Consider the following 13,685-nt stretch of genomic DNA (forward strand, 5'->3'; position numbering starts at 1 on the left):
AGGAACGGCTATGGAGGATGCGTGAGGAAGAGAGCAAATTTGGGGGGAAAAGGAGGAGAGATGGGGGAGAGAACGGGAGGGGGAGGTACCCGGTAGAAATTTTTTTTGAAATTTTTTTTTTTTCATTTTCATTTGGACGGCTGAGATTTAATCATTTTCATCCAATGGATGAAAAAAAATGGAGGCATGGTACCGAAGGAGGTATTGTAGAATTTCCCTTTAAAATAATAACCAATATTCATTCTTTTAAAATTAGATTGTTTTGACTGTAGAATGCAATGTCGAGCGAGAACCATGTGCTTGCAGTCCCGAACAAGTGAACCCCATGGCGACGAACAAACTCCTTGGAGAAGAAACCATAAGCTTTGGCCACCTCCTCAACTTATTGAGGTTCTGCCTCAATATCCACCTGCAAAACCTTTGACATATCTGAAGCAGCCTTTCTAGCATTCTTAGCAACCAGAGCAGTGTATCTAGCAGTTTCTGGCATTTTCATCCTCTAGTAATAAGTGAGGGCAGTAGGAGTGCTCTAACGATTAGAATGATCCTCCAAACATAATCAGCCTGCGGCACAGTTGAGGCAATTGCATCAACCTCATAAGCAGGGGCACTGAACTTGACCTTGAATGCGGTCGAGACTATAATTGCAAACAAACCGCCAACCAAAATCCCAAAGCCTTGCATGGCAAAGACAGCAACAATGATGGCACCAGGAGTCTTCTTATTAGTATATTCAGACATGATGGTGGCTGAAAGAGGGTAATCACCACCAATCCCAAACCCAAGCCAGAACCGGAAGAAGCATAGAGTGCTCATAACAGATTTTGGGCTACTGCCAAAGGAAAGCCCCGAGGCAACAAAGCATATAACCATGAGCATAAGAGTCATGCCATAGACCCGCTTCCAGCCCATCTTGTCCCTAAGCCAGCCAAAGAATAGCTGGCCAGCAAGAGTTCCACATAAGGCCACCCCATTAACAGCAACAGACACATTAGGAGGAAGCGTCCCAGGCTTGGATGCACTATCAACATGGTAGTATAGGCGACCGAGCAGTTTCGTGACAAGGGATATGCAGAAAAGATCATAGGCATCAGTGAAGAACCCCATTCCAACAATGATGATTGTAGTGAAATGATACCATTGTGTTTTTGCTACGTCCAGTGCGTTGAGCACTCGCAATTGTTCCCGGGCCATGCCTCACTACCTCCCCCTCTTTGTTATCTCTTCCTAAGAAATATCTGTAGAAGTCCAAAACAAAAACAACAAATGATAAGAAGAAGAAACACCCAATTCCCTTTATTTGTATGACTTTTCTACATGAATTTCTTTGCAATATCGATTACGGGAACACCCTTCCCAACTTGTATTATTCAACTATACAAGATACAAAATTGTCTTCCAATGTGTCTCAACACTTAGCCTGAGTTAGAGTACAATGATTAGAACCCTTAAGCATTCAAAGACAACATCTCATGCTCTGTCTCAGAGATGTAGAGGCATTTTTCAATGACCCAGCTTGCAAGTTACAATTTGAATTTCAAAACCAAAGAGCCTACTGGTGGTTATGCATCTGCCATAACCGCCACAATTGCTTGCATAACCACCAAGATGGAGGAACTGCTTGCATAACCACATAGTTGGAGACACTGCTTCAGACCAAGATGTTTCCTTGCACCAGCCATCATCACCACAACCATCTGCTAATCCCTTATAGCTGAATGTTGTCTTGATCACTCACTTGCTGCCACTAGTTAGCTAGCATCTGAACCAACAGCATGCACCGACCAGCTGACCAGGTGTCTGGTGCATCAATGTGCCTTCCATACACTGATGTGTGAGCATGTGTCATGTCAAGGTGCCCATGGCCTAGGCATGTGTCTAGCTCCCTTCATTAGGTCAAGGCTCCACAGCAACGAGCCATGGCATTACGCCCATGACTATTCCTTCCTGGTGCACAGGGCATTGTGCCCCTATGCCATACATAGGCATCATGGGTGTGAGTCAATTGCACGTCTAATGCCCCACCAAACCATGGCATTACGTCCATGGCTTCCTCGTTGCACAAGGCTTAGGTGCCCTTGTGCCAGCACGGGGAGGAGGTAGGCCGCACCAGACCCCATGCCATTGCGGCCACGGGGTGCATGCCACACATGTCATGGAGCCCATGTGTGCGTGCTTGAGTGTTGTCCATGTGTCCTAGGCACGCCTAAGGCTGTGCCATGGTGCGGTCAAGGCCTTCCCTTGGTACTCCTTTGAGTCACTTACCCCCCTTAAAGAGCAATACGAGTCAGTCTTAAGATGTTTGGAGGAGACATCACACCTACTTGAGGAGACAATGAAATATTTAAATAATTATAACTTATATTCCAAAATAAACATCACTCTCGATTTGCACCGACTCCACAGCCAACATATGCCTAGTGCGCGCGCGGTGCGTGTCGAGTGCACACGCAGTGCCTCTCTGACTCGCTCACGATGCCTGTCTGGCTCGCCCGCGGTGCCTGTCTGGCTCGCATATGACCTCCTCATTTTAACTCCTTGGGTTTGAATCACCAAACCTCCAGGCCATCCTTGCTCTCTGTCTAAGCTCCCATGAGTGCAAGGCCTACCCATGAGACCCTTTCCTCCAATATTGGGTCAAGAGGCTAAGGGGTTGACAATAACATATAACCATTAACACCCCATTAATGGTTATTTCAATTTTTTTTTTATAAAAAAAGTAATATTTCGAGATGATATACGTTTTTCATAAAAAAAAAAAAATTTATTTATGTATCATATATTTATTCTTATATTAATTTAAAGTGTTAAGTGTTATATTAATTCATATAGACTTATTATGAATACTTATTTATCAAAATAAATATTAATAATTGTTATCAATTTATTTTATATTTTTTATTAAAGAAAATATCTTTTTCATATTATTTTATTCCAAAAATGTCTTTTTCATATCATTTTATTATGACTTTTCATACATAATCATCCTTCTCATTGATTCCCGTTATAACCCATATACATCTATACCATAAAAGTACAAAGATCTCCAACGCTAAAGTCGTCTGAAAGCAAAAAACTGAAAAACAAAACAAACGCGATTTCAATGTCAATGTCTAAAGTCTAAACTGTGGCCCAAAAAAATGACAGCGGTCAAACTTATTCCCATATTGGAAACCTATGGCCCCCAAAAATAAAAGGGAGAATTACCCTTAAGGGTAGGCTGGGGAAAAAAATGACCAATGAGGGTGGGTAAATTTGATAATTATTGTAAAGGGTAGGGTAAAATTATGATAATTCCTCCAAAGGCCTCATTTTGTTTAAATGCCAATACTACCCTTAATAAGTGAAAAGCAAGCAAAGTGAAAAGCAACAGTTCTCCCAAAATAAAAAAGAGTTTATTCTCCCTTTCTTTAACCTACCCGGAGCCGAGTTGTAGAAGAAAAAGGGGAAAGGAAAAAGGTGCGCACTTCAGGTCATTAAATTCTCCCTTTCTTTAACCTACCTGGAGCCGAGTTGTAGAAGAAAAAGGGGAAAGGAAAAAAGTGCGCACTTCAGGTCATTCTCTGCAACCGATACACAAAACTTGTTTTTTTTTTTTTGTGAATCTAGTAAGAAATCCATTAAAGGTCAATTTTTTTTTTTTAATACAAAAAAAAAAACGTCAGTTTATGGAAAAATAAATAAATAATTTAAAAATCGGATTGAATCAAGGAAAAGTTAATAATTTTAACAATGTAGCTGTAAGATATTAGATCTCAAATATTGAATGAGGTTTTGAGAAAGAAATTACATTTTTTTTAAATGTTATTTAAATTTATTATTTTGAATTTTTTTTATATTATTTAGGTCATATTGAAGATGTGTTTTTATTTTTAATTTATTTTCTGGGTGGGTTGTTTTATATGATTATTATTGATTTCCATTGAAAAGGTTTGCACTTTAGTTTTGTTGTTAAGACTTTTTGACATGATTGAAGAAAAAATGTTCTCAGTTGTTTCATGCTTGTTTGGGACCACTTTGTTTATGTATTTATAAACATATTTAGATTGTCATTGAAAACTGAAATCCCCTTTGTACGAGACCACTTTGTCTTTTATTATGAATTTGTTAAAGAGTTAAGATCACTATATTTTTGTTATAAATTTGTTACCTTTTTGTATAAGTATTATTTTGGTATGATGAGTCGAATGCCTAGTAGTTTGAAGGTTGTGTAAAAGAACCATTATTTCAGTTATAAAGTATAAGTACAATACAAATGCAATATAGTTACAATGAAAAAATATTAACATTATGATACATTACAATATACCAAAATGACAAAATATTGAATTATTTTTTACTGAATTGGCATTTCTAGGCTATCATGTTGTATTCCTATCATAAAGCATCCTTGCAAGCCAAAATTATATAAAAAAAACAACAACAAAAATACACTATTGTAATTTCAATACATAAAGTTGTTGATGATAATCCAATGATGGATAAAAAAAAAAATCTATAAAATTAATTTTTTTATATAAAAATATAGAGGTATAATAAAAATACAGTACAAATACAATAACATTACGATACATTACGATAAGGTAAAATTTTGAAAATGGCAAATTTCTTATGAAACTGGGCAATTATGGGTTCTTTGGCATATCCCTAACATGTATAATATACAACAAATATTGTTATTTATTATATAAAATATGTCTCAATTGATTATAATTTTCATTTGTTTATTTTGTGTTCGTTGTAAAATTTTCATTGATTGTAATATTGTGAAATAGTTGTTGATGATAATCCAATGATGGATAAAAAAAAATCTATAAAATTATTTTTTTTATATAAAAATATAGAGGTATAATAAAAATACAATACAATAACATTGCGATACATTACGATAAGGTAAAATTTTGAAAATGGCAAATTTCTTATGAAACTGGGCAATTATGGGTTTTTTGGCATATCCCTAACATGTATAATATACAACAAATATTGTTATTTATTATATAAAATATGTCTCTCAATTGATTATAATTTTCATTTGTTTATTTTGTATTCGTTGTAAAATTTTCATTGATTGTAATATTGTGAAATAGTTGTTGATGATAATCCAATGATGGATAAAAAAAAAATCTATAAAATTAATTTTTTTATATAAAAATATAGAGGTATAATAAAAATATAGTGCAATTACAATACAAATACAATAACATTACGATACATTACGATAAGGTAAAATTTTGAAAATGTCAAATTTCATATGAAACTGGGCAATTATGGGTTCTTTGGCATATCCCTAACATGTATACTATACAACAAATATTGTTATTTATTATATAAAATATGTCTCAATTGATTATAATTTTCATTTGTTTATTTTGTATTCGTTGTAAAATTTTCATTGATTGTAATATTGTGAAATAGATTGATTTGATTGTCAGTGAAAGAAGACGTACTTCTGAATTGGTAAATGGACTTGGAAAATTCCATTTATGGCTACCTTCATGAAGGAGGGGAGATTGTACCTAAGGAGGATAAACAAATACAATATAAGGGTGGACAACAAAAAGACATGTACATTGGACAAATGATGTCATATGCTGAATTTGTTTCAAAGGCATGTGAACGGTTGGATATTAATTCAAATGGATATACATTTCATTACACCCTTGAGTTTGATCCATCTGCACTTCAACAGTTGGATGATGATGAGGACATGCATATGATGTTATCCCATAGTTAGGATTATGCTCGTATTTATGTATTAAAACGGACTCGAAGAGTAGAAGTTGAAGGAGGTATAGTCAATGTGCAAAATGATTATTGGTAAGTGATATATCTTGTATTAGTTGTCATTAATTCCATGATGCAAAGTGCTTTTAATATTAATTAACTAAGTGTGCTATAATATGCAGTCACAATAGTACGGAGGAAACACACAATTCAGTTGCATCATGTCAAGCAAACAATGAGTCTAATTTAGGACTTTCTCAAGGCTTCATGTCCAGATGTGCAGAAACTGAAGTTATGCCACATGATTTAAGTCTTTGTCCTCAACCTATTATTGGGAGTGGCATAGTTTTCCTAATGCAGATGAATTTAGAAATGCATTATATACGATGTCATTAGTTGGTAGATTTCAATACAAATTCAAAAAGAACTCTCCAAAGCAAATATCTGTGTGTTGTTTAGTGGATGGGTGCCCTTGGAGAATAACTGCTAATTCAGTAGGCACAACCAAAATTTTGAAGGTTAACATCTTCATTGATGTACACAATCATTGTGCAGATGTTGATGTTCAAGCCAACCTTCAATGCGGGGAAGGAGAGGTGCTCGTGTCATAGAGCAAGTAATAAGGGCAACCCCTCAGTATTTGCCCCGTCAAATTTGCAAAGACTTCAGGAGTCAGTATGGTGTTTCATTGAGTTATAAGCAAGCTTGGACATACAAAGAAATGGCAAAAGAGAGAATATATGGTTTTCCAGAAAACTCATATATGTTGTTGCCATGGTTATGTCAGAGATTGGTAGACATTAATCCAGGGACGATTGCTGAATATAGCAGACAAGATGGGCATTTTTGGCAATTGTTCATTGCACATTCTTTTTCAATTCAAGGGTTTTTAATGGGTTGTCGACCTGTTATTGCAATTGACTCAACTCATTTGAGTGGACCGTATAGGGGCTCTTTATTTTCTGCAACAGCTTATGATGCTAATGATGACATATTCCCAATTGCATTTGGTGTTGTAAGTTCAGAAAACTATGAGGATTGGTTATGGTTTTTGCAGAAATTGAAGGGCATACTTCAAGATAAAGAGGTAGTCATAATATCAGATAGGCATCAAGCAATCCTTCGTAGTGTTTCTCAACTTTTTGGAGTAGAAAATCATGCATATTGTTATCGTAATGTGAAAGAGAATTTTAGTAGCTATGTGACGAAACATAGTATGAAGGGAAAAAAAATGTAAAATGGATGCATTGTTGCTACTTGATAATGTTGCGTATGCTAGGTTGGATGATGATTATGTTGTAGCCATGGGAAAATTAAAGACATATAACAGTGACCTAGCGAAGTGGGTTGAAGAGAACAGTCCACAACATTGGGCAATGTCAAAGTTGCCAAAAAACGATGGGATAAGATGACAACTAATCTTGCTGAATCATTCAATGCTTGGTTGAAGGAGGAACGTCATTACACAATTTTCAACTTAGTAATGACACATATGGATAAGTTTGCTCATCTAGCATGTGATCATATGGGTTCTACAGAAAATTGGAAAGCTGCAATTGGCCTAAAGACCGAGGAAAAGTTGTTGGAAAACATTATAAAGAGTGGGTCATTGCCTGTATATCCCTATGTTGGTGGTGTGTTTAAGGTATTCAATATGAAAGTATATGTAGACGTGAATTTGAGAGAGCGTACATGTACTTGTAAGGCTTGACAAATGGCTGGAATACCTTGTGAGCATGCATGTGCAGCAATACACCAGATGAAACAAGATGTTTATGAATATGTTGACTCATATTTCAAGCTTCCAATGCAAGAGTTGATATATTCTGGACACTTCAATTCAATTCCAAATCACAATATGCCTATAGTTGATGCTGATGGATGTGTTCGTGATGCTCAAGGTCGCTTATATCCTTCACTTAAACCTCCATGCTCAAAACGACCACCTGGAAGGCCTCGACACCGTCGAATAGAGTCTCAATTTAGTTCAAAAAGGCTTATCTTCTGTTCACGATGTCAAGTTGCAGGCCATAATCGAGCTTCATGCAAAAATCCATTACCCGCTCCATGATTCTAGTGTTATGCTTGTTTGGTGACATGCTACTTTTTATCTTATTTTGATTGTGATGATATGTGTGGTTTATGAAATTAGAATCTGTAAGAATTTGTTTTGGAACTTACTTATTTACTTGATTGTCATGACAAAGATGTTTGTATTACATATGCCACTATTTTAGACTTATGATCTTATCATTATTTAGGGTGGTTTGTAACCATGTTTTTAATGTTATTTTGAAGATCATTATTGACTTTGTACATGTTCATTACATTTGTTTAACTTGTTTTCCATTGAAATACAGGTTACATCATGGCATCTTCAAGTGCTTCATTTAGAAAATAAGAGGTAATACTAGAAATGGTGAATATCTACTTTATCATAACTGTATGTGTAAATGTTCACCCAGACAGAGGGCGGCTGTTAGAATCTCTGAATCAAAGGATAACCCAAATAGGTTATATTATTGTTGTCAATATGCAAATACTAGAGATGACTGTCATTTCTTTAAATGGGCATTCCCGAAAGGAAATGGTGATGGCAACACCTACCAAGAACCAGAAGAGGTTGTTCAAAGAAGAATGTATGGCGTGGATGAAGATTTTAAACATATTTTAACAAGAATTGAGTTCATGCAGAAAGTAATTGTAGTAAGACTACTTTTATTTTTTGTTCTATGTTTGAAAATTGCTTAATCATACACTTACTTCATGTCTATTAAGTTTTGGATTATATATGTAATGCTTAATTGTATTGTACTTTGATGTATTTGTATTTGGAGTTATTTGTAATAGGTTATTTATCTCCATTATGTGGACTTGTATTAGATTTTTAATTATAATAGTTCACAGTTTTGCCTACATTTTTAATTACATTTACAACATAAATTCACTAACATTACGATAAAAAAAACACTAACTATATGATAAATTACAACATAAACTAACAATGCAATCTTTTGACTAAATAAAGTCCAATTTCTTGGGTTGATTACCAATTTCTTATATATAATGTTCAATAATTTTTTTTTTTTTTTTTTTTTTTGTAACCTCAAATTAGAAATGTCTTCTTAGCTTTGATAATGAGCTGTTGTATTTCTTTTTTTAAAAAAAAAAATTGCAACGATTTGAAAACATTATAGAATAGAATTATTCATAAACTTATTTGCCTGTAAAAATAAATTATATTAATTTTTTAATTTATTAAATTAAAATCTATTTATTATTTTTCTATTTTTTTAATAATTTTTTTCGTTGAAATGGACTCAAAATGGTAGCTTTTACCATGCAAAACTAGAGTGTAAAACCTTTTGTCATTTAGTTATAAAGACTTTGAAATACTTGAAATCACTCTCTTATAGGTTTCTTGAAAATGTAATATGTTTAATAGGAATTTTTTAAAATAAGATAAAATAATAGACCTCATTGTGTGTTTATTACTATAGTGAAAAAAAATTGCTACAATGAATCAGTGATTGTGCAATTTTATGTTGTTGGAGTTATAATAATAGACCTCATTGTGTGTATATTTTATGGGTTAGATTTCTCATTGTATGACAATATAATTATGAAATCAATCTCATATTTTGGAGTTTGGGAAATGATGAGAGATTTAAACAGGTTAGCATAGGCTTAATGGTTTTTTTGCCATGCTGAATATTTTTTGCACGTCAGTTTGATCCCAAACTTTGTGAAGTACAACAAATATGACAGTCTTTTTGTTTTGTTCTTGATGTTGTTATTTCAATTCTGCTTTGGCAGAAAAAAAATAAAATAAAATTGATCACCCAAGTAGCTGAGCTAAGTTATCCCAGATTGGCCTATCATTGATGCGTTGGAGTTATCAATGTGTGATATCATTTTGATACCATGGAGTTTGGGAAATGATGAGTTGACAGTGCAATGCCTACAACAATTCAGAGAAATTAGAAGATCACAAACAAATGATGCCATAACAATAATTATTAATAAATAGTAGCAGCTATGAGTTCCAAACAAATTAGTTGATGTAAGCCAATTTGTAAAAAAATATCAGACTAGTAAATTTGGAAGTGGAACTCCATCAGACTATAAAAAAATATCAACAACTATAAACCAAAAAAATTACAACATCACTGATCCATAGCCTGGTAGACATTTTCCCTGACTTCATTTTCTAGAGACATTATCAGTTGTGTTAGGAGTTTTTCCCTGTACTTTATGACCTCGTCCTGTACAAAAGAGTAAATAATATAATATTAAGAAAAATTCATGATCATAAAATATATATATATATATATATATATATATATATAATACATTTGCAATTGCACGAGAAATTCCACGGTTACTCCATAATTGCATAAACTTGATTACAAATACGCCACAATCCGTTCTGCAAATAGTAATTAAGGAAATTATAAGTTAATTGGGAATCAAATTAGTAAATTTATTAATTGATTTGCTTTCCATGGTTAAAGAGGAATACAAATCTTGCAACTTACGGATTCAATTGTTGGACAACTTCTGGAACAACAAATTCAAATTCTGTCATGTCCACTGATGGTCTTCTTTCTTGAATCCCAATGACAGTTGACAAAACGTTCACCTTAACACAATATACAATTATAAATATGGACATCTTTAAAAAAATAATGACAACGATTCACATAAGTAATTGGACTATAACTATATTTACCAGTTTCTCTATGAAAGCATCCATCCGTTTTTTCCTTCCGTCAATTAATGAATCCAACAACTCGATTCTTTTCACATGAATATTCAAAATGATTAAATACCAATGATTTTTCCTGCATATTGGTATGAACAACTAAAAGGAACAAAAAAATAAAAATAAAACAATGATTTTATCAAATTAGTTGTGTTCATGTATTTTCTGCACAATACTTAAAAATATCCAACTACAAAGTACTTTTATTAAACTAAATAAAACCTGTTCATATGTGCACAACTGAGTATTTTTGAAATATTTCCATAAATTGTCACATATGTATTTTGGAGATAAGGAACTCCTCTTGTTTTCCACATCAGACTGTAATAAAAAAATTACAAACCATACATTAGATTAAAACAATCTACGTAAAACAAGAAAACCAATCTACAATTCTTACAACATATCTTACCACAAAGTTTGGAGATAAGAAATGCTTCCTATTTTCTTTATCCATACCATTCAAAATTCGACAATGCATGGTTACAACCTTCATGTAAATTAATGAAAATTAGATATATAGTTTTAGAGTAATTTTATCCTAACTTCACATAACTAAATATGAATACCTTATTGTCAACCAATTTGTCGGGTCCCAAGCATTTCAAACTTGTTTTTGATTTTTAATAGAATCAAAACAGCAGAAAATACATCTCAGTTGATTCCAAGTTTAACTAGGGATCCAGGAACATAAGAAAGTAGCTCAGAACAACATTTTCTAAGAAATTTGACCACTTCCATGATTACATTTATTAAGGAGTTCAAGGATTCAATATTTTTTCGCATATATTTTCCTCCAGCTTCTCGGTATCCAGACAGATTACCTAAATCAACCTCTATCAACAGTCATAATACTAAATAAATTGGTGATTACTACCAAAAAGTGCTATTTTGTAGACCTAATTATAATGGTTTTAAGCACCTTTGAGTAGTAATCATATTCATTTAACCCAATTAATTCATTAAGGTCCTTAGTAATTGGTTTTAACCATTTTGTGGCAAGTTTACATGTTTTTATCAGCTTATGAATCAATTCAAGCATACCAAATGATGGAGGAGCTACTTGGACAAGTTAAAGCAAGGATTTTGGAAGTTTACAGGCTTGAATTTCAAGTGGAAACACGAGCACAAACAAAAGGATAGCCATTTCGCAAGGCAAGGCAAAATACCTTGCCAAAATGCAATTTTCGCAGGGTGAAAATGCACCTTGCCAAATTTGGCAAAGTGAATTTACTCATGATGCGAAAATATGGCACTTCGCATCATGAGTAATTCACCTTGCAAAAATTTCGCAAGGTAACCTTTTACCTTGCCAAAATTTCGCAAGTAACCTTTTAACTTGCCAAATTTCCTCTGTTTCTCCACGCACGCACCACCGACTTCCCAGATATTTTTAGCTTGATATTTTCTCGTGTAAATTCCTTTTGTAACCTTGTATTCAACCGACATAAGGCTTTATCTTGTAATTTTGCTATATATAGAGGTGCACAACACCTCCAAAAGGGAATGATTGGGGGGATCGATCCTCTGTACATTAACTTAGAAATATATAAAGCTCTGTTTTTCTCTCTTCTCCGGTTCTTCCCCATTTCTATTTTCTTAGTAGCCAAACAGCCTCTGAGGACTTTTCCTTAGAGGATGATTGGCTAAAACTTTTAAGTTTCTCAAAGTATGGATGTTATGTGATGGCTTGGATGCAATCCCATGGAAATTTCTCGCACCTGGAAGGTAAGGTAGTCGTTTTTCATTAATGGTTCATTAATGCAAAGTTTGGTTTTTATTTCCTTTGGACAACTTCCAACGGCCAATACTTGATAAGCTTTTGGATTTCTATCCATTAGTTATCTCCTATGAGCTATTGGAAGGTGAGGTTTTCAATTCCAAGTTTTGCATTAATCTGTTAGAACCAATTTCAATGGCCATTGAAAGGTGAGTTTATCACCTGGAATGACTTTGAGTTGCCAATATTTGGTAAGCTTTTAGCTTTAGACCATTAGTTATCTCTTATGAGCCATTCAAAGGAAGTCTAAGGTGAATAACCATTGATGAAATTCACTACCATCTGTTTTGCCATTTTAAAGGATTAAAACTTGATTTGCTAAATCCATATCGGTTCGGGAAGCAAGCATCACCATAGTTGCAACCCCAACGCGAGGAGCCTATCCTGAGATTTCCAATTTGCATAAGAGCCAGAGCATAGCTATCCTATCTTTGAGAAACTTGTTTTTACACTCTTTCATTTTAGTCTTTAATGTTAGCTTAAATTAGTTTAAATCTCTCTAAAACATTTACATCTTCTTTTAAAGCTAACATCCATAAGAAAATCACCTATTTTCCTAATTTGAATATCACTAGTGTTTGCGAAAACCCTTCCCAGTGAACGATCCTAGAACCACTATGCTATAATAGCTTGGCTACTTTAGTAATAGTATTTAAGGTATAAATTTTGTTGATACGCCTTTAAAGCTAAACTACCATAAGTCGCATCAATTGGCACAACCCAATTCCAAATGGGTTTCAGAATTAGACCAATTGCATCTAAACAAAACCATGTTGATTCATCATCAAATCTTCTAGCTAATCACAAACACAAGCAAATACAACAACACTAATAACAATTGTGAGTCCGTTTGGATGCTGAGAAAGTAGAAAATAAAAATTAAAGAAAAAAAGTGAACTCAAACAAAAACCCAAATACCCGATACCCACATTCTTTGTAATCTCAAACAAAATCAGTAGCCTAGAAATCTTTTCTTAAAAATGAACTCAAACAAAAAAACACCCAAACAACTCCTCTAATAGAGCCTAGAAATCTTAAAATTATTTTAGGACCTGCAACACGTGAACTCAAAAACCCTAAACAGAGCACTTGCATATGTGAACCAAAATAAAGAATTAGAGTTTTAGAGATAGAAGTACTAGGAAATGAGACTCAATTGCTCTATTAAAATCCTAAAACCCAAAATAAATTTGGATTGAGGGTTACCTTTGATCAGATCAACAATGTCGAATGAAAATGGAGCGTCTTTCCAACTGTATAGTCTCGGATGGAGAGTAATGGAGGAGGAGAATGAAGAAATTATCGCTTTGGGGATGAGGTGAGAGTTGAAGATGCCGGTTGCAGAAAGCTACAAGGATGGGTGGGCTAGGGTCAGGCGTCGGGTTGAGAATCGTACTTGGATTGGGATAGATTTGG

General features: G+C 34.0%; 1 long non-coding RNA gene, 1 other non-coding gene and 1 pseudogene across 2 annotated transcripts; 1 reads left to right on the forward strand and 2 right to left on the reverse strand.

The window, feature by feature from the left end:
- Window positions 1-238: 238 nt before the first annotated feature.
- Window positions 239-1,194, reverse strand: LOC117918184 (annotated as a pseudogene).
- Window positions 1,195-9,371: 8,177 nt separating this feature from the next.
- Window positions 9,372-9,465, forward strand: LOC117919483. The gene has a single exon (XR_004652080.1). It is a non-coding gene; the product is annotated as a small nucleolar RNA Z122 (small nucleolar RNA).
- A 1,099-nt stretch (window positions 9,466-10,564) lies between these two features.
- On the reverse strand, window positions 10,565-11,095 carry LOC117917595. Its single transcript, XR_004651725.1, has 3 exons — window positions 11,059-11,095; window positions 10,902-10,979; window positions 10,565-10,588 (listed from the first exon to the last, which is right to left on the reverse strand). It is a non-coding gene; the product is annotated as an uncharacterized LOC117917595 (long non-coding RNA).
- Between the last annotated feature and the right edge of the window lie 2,590 nt (window positions 11,096-13,685).

The sequence above is a fragment of the Vitis riparia genome, chromosome 7 (genome assembly GCF_004353265.1).
Source record: "Vitis riparia cultivar Riparia Gloire de Montpellier isolate 1030 chromosome 7, EGFV_Vit.rip_1.0, whole genome shotgun sequence".
NCBI classification, from domain to species: Eukaryota; Viridiplantae; Streptophyta; class Magnoliopsida; order Vitales; family Vitaceae; genus Vitis; species Vitis riparia.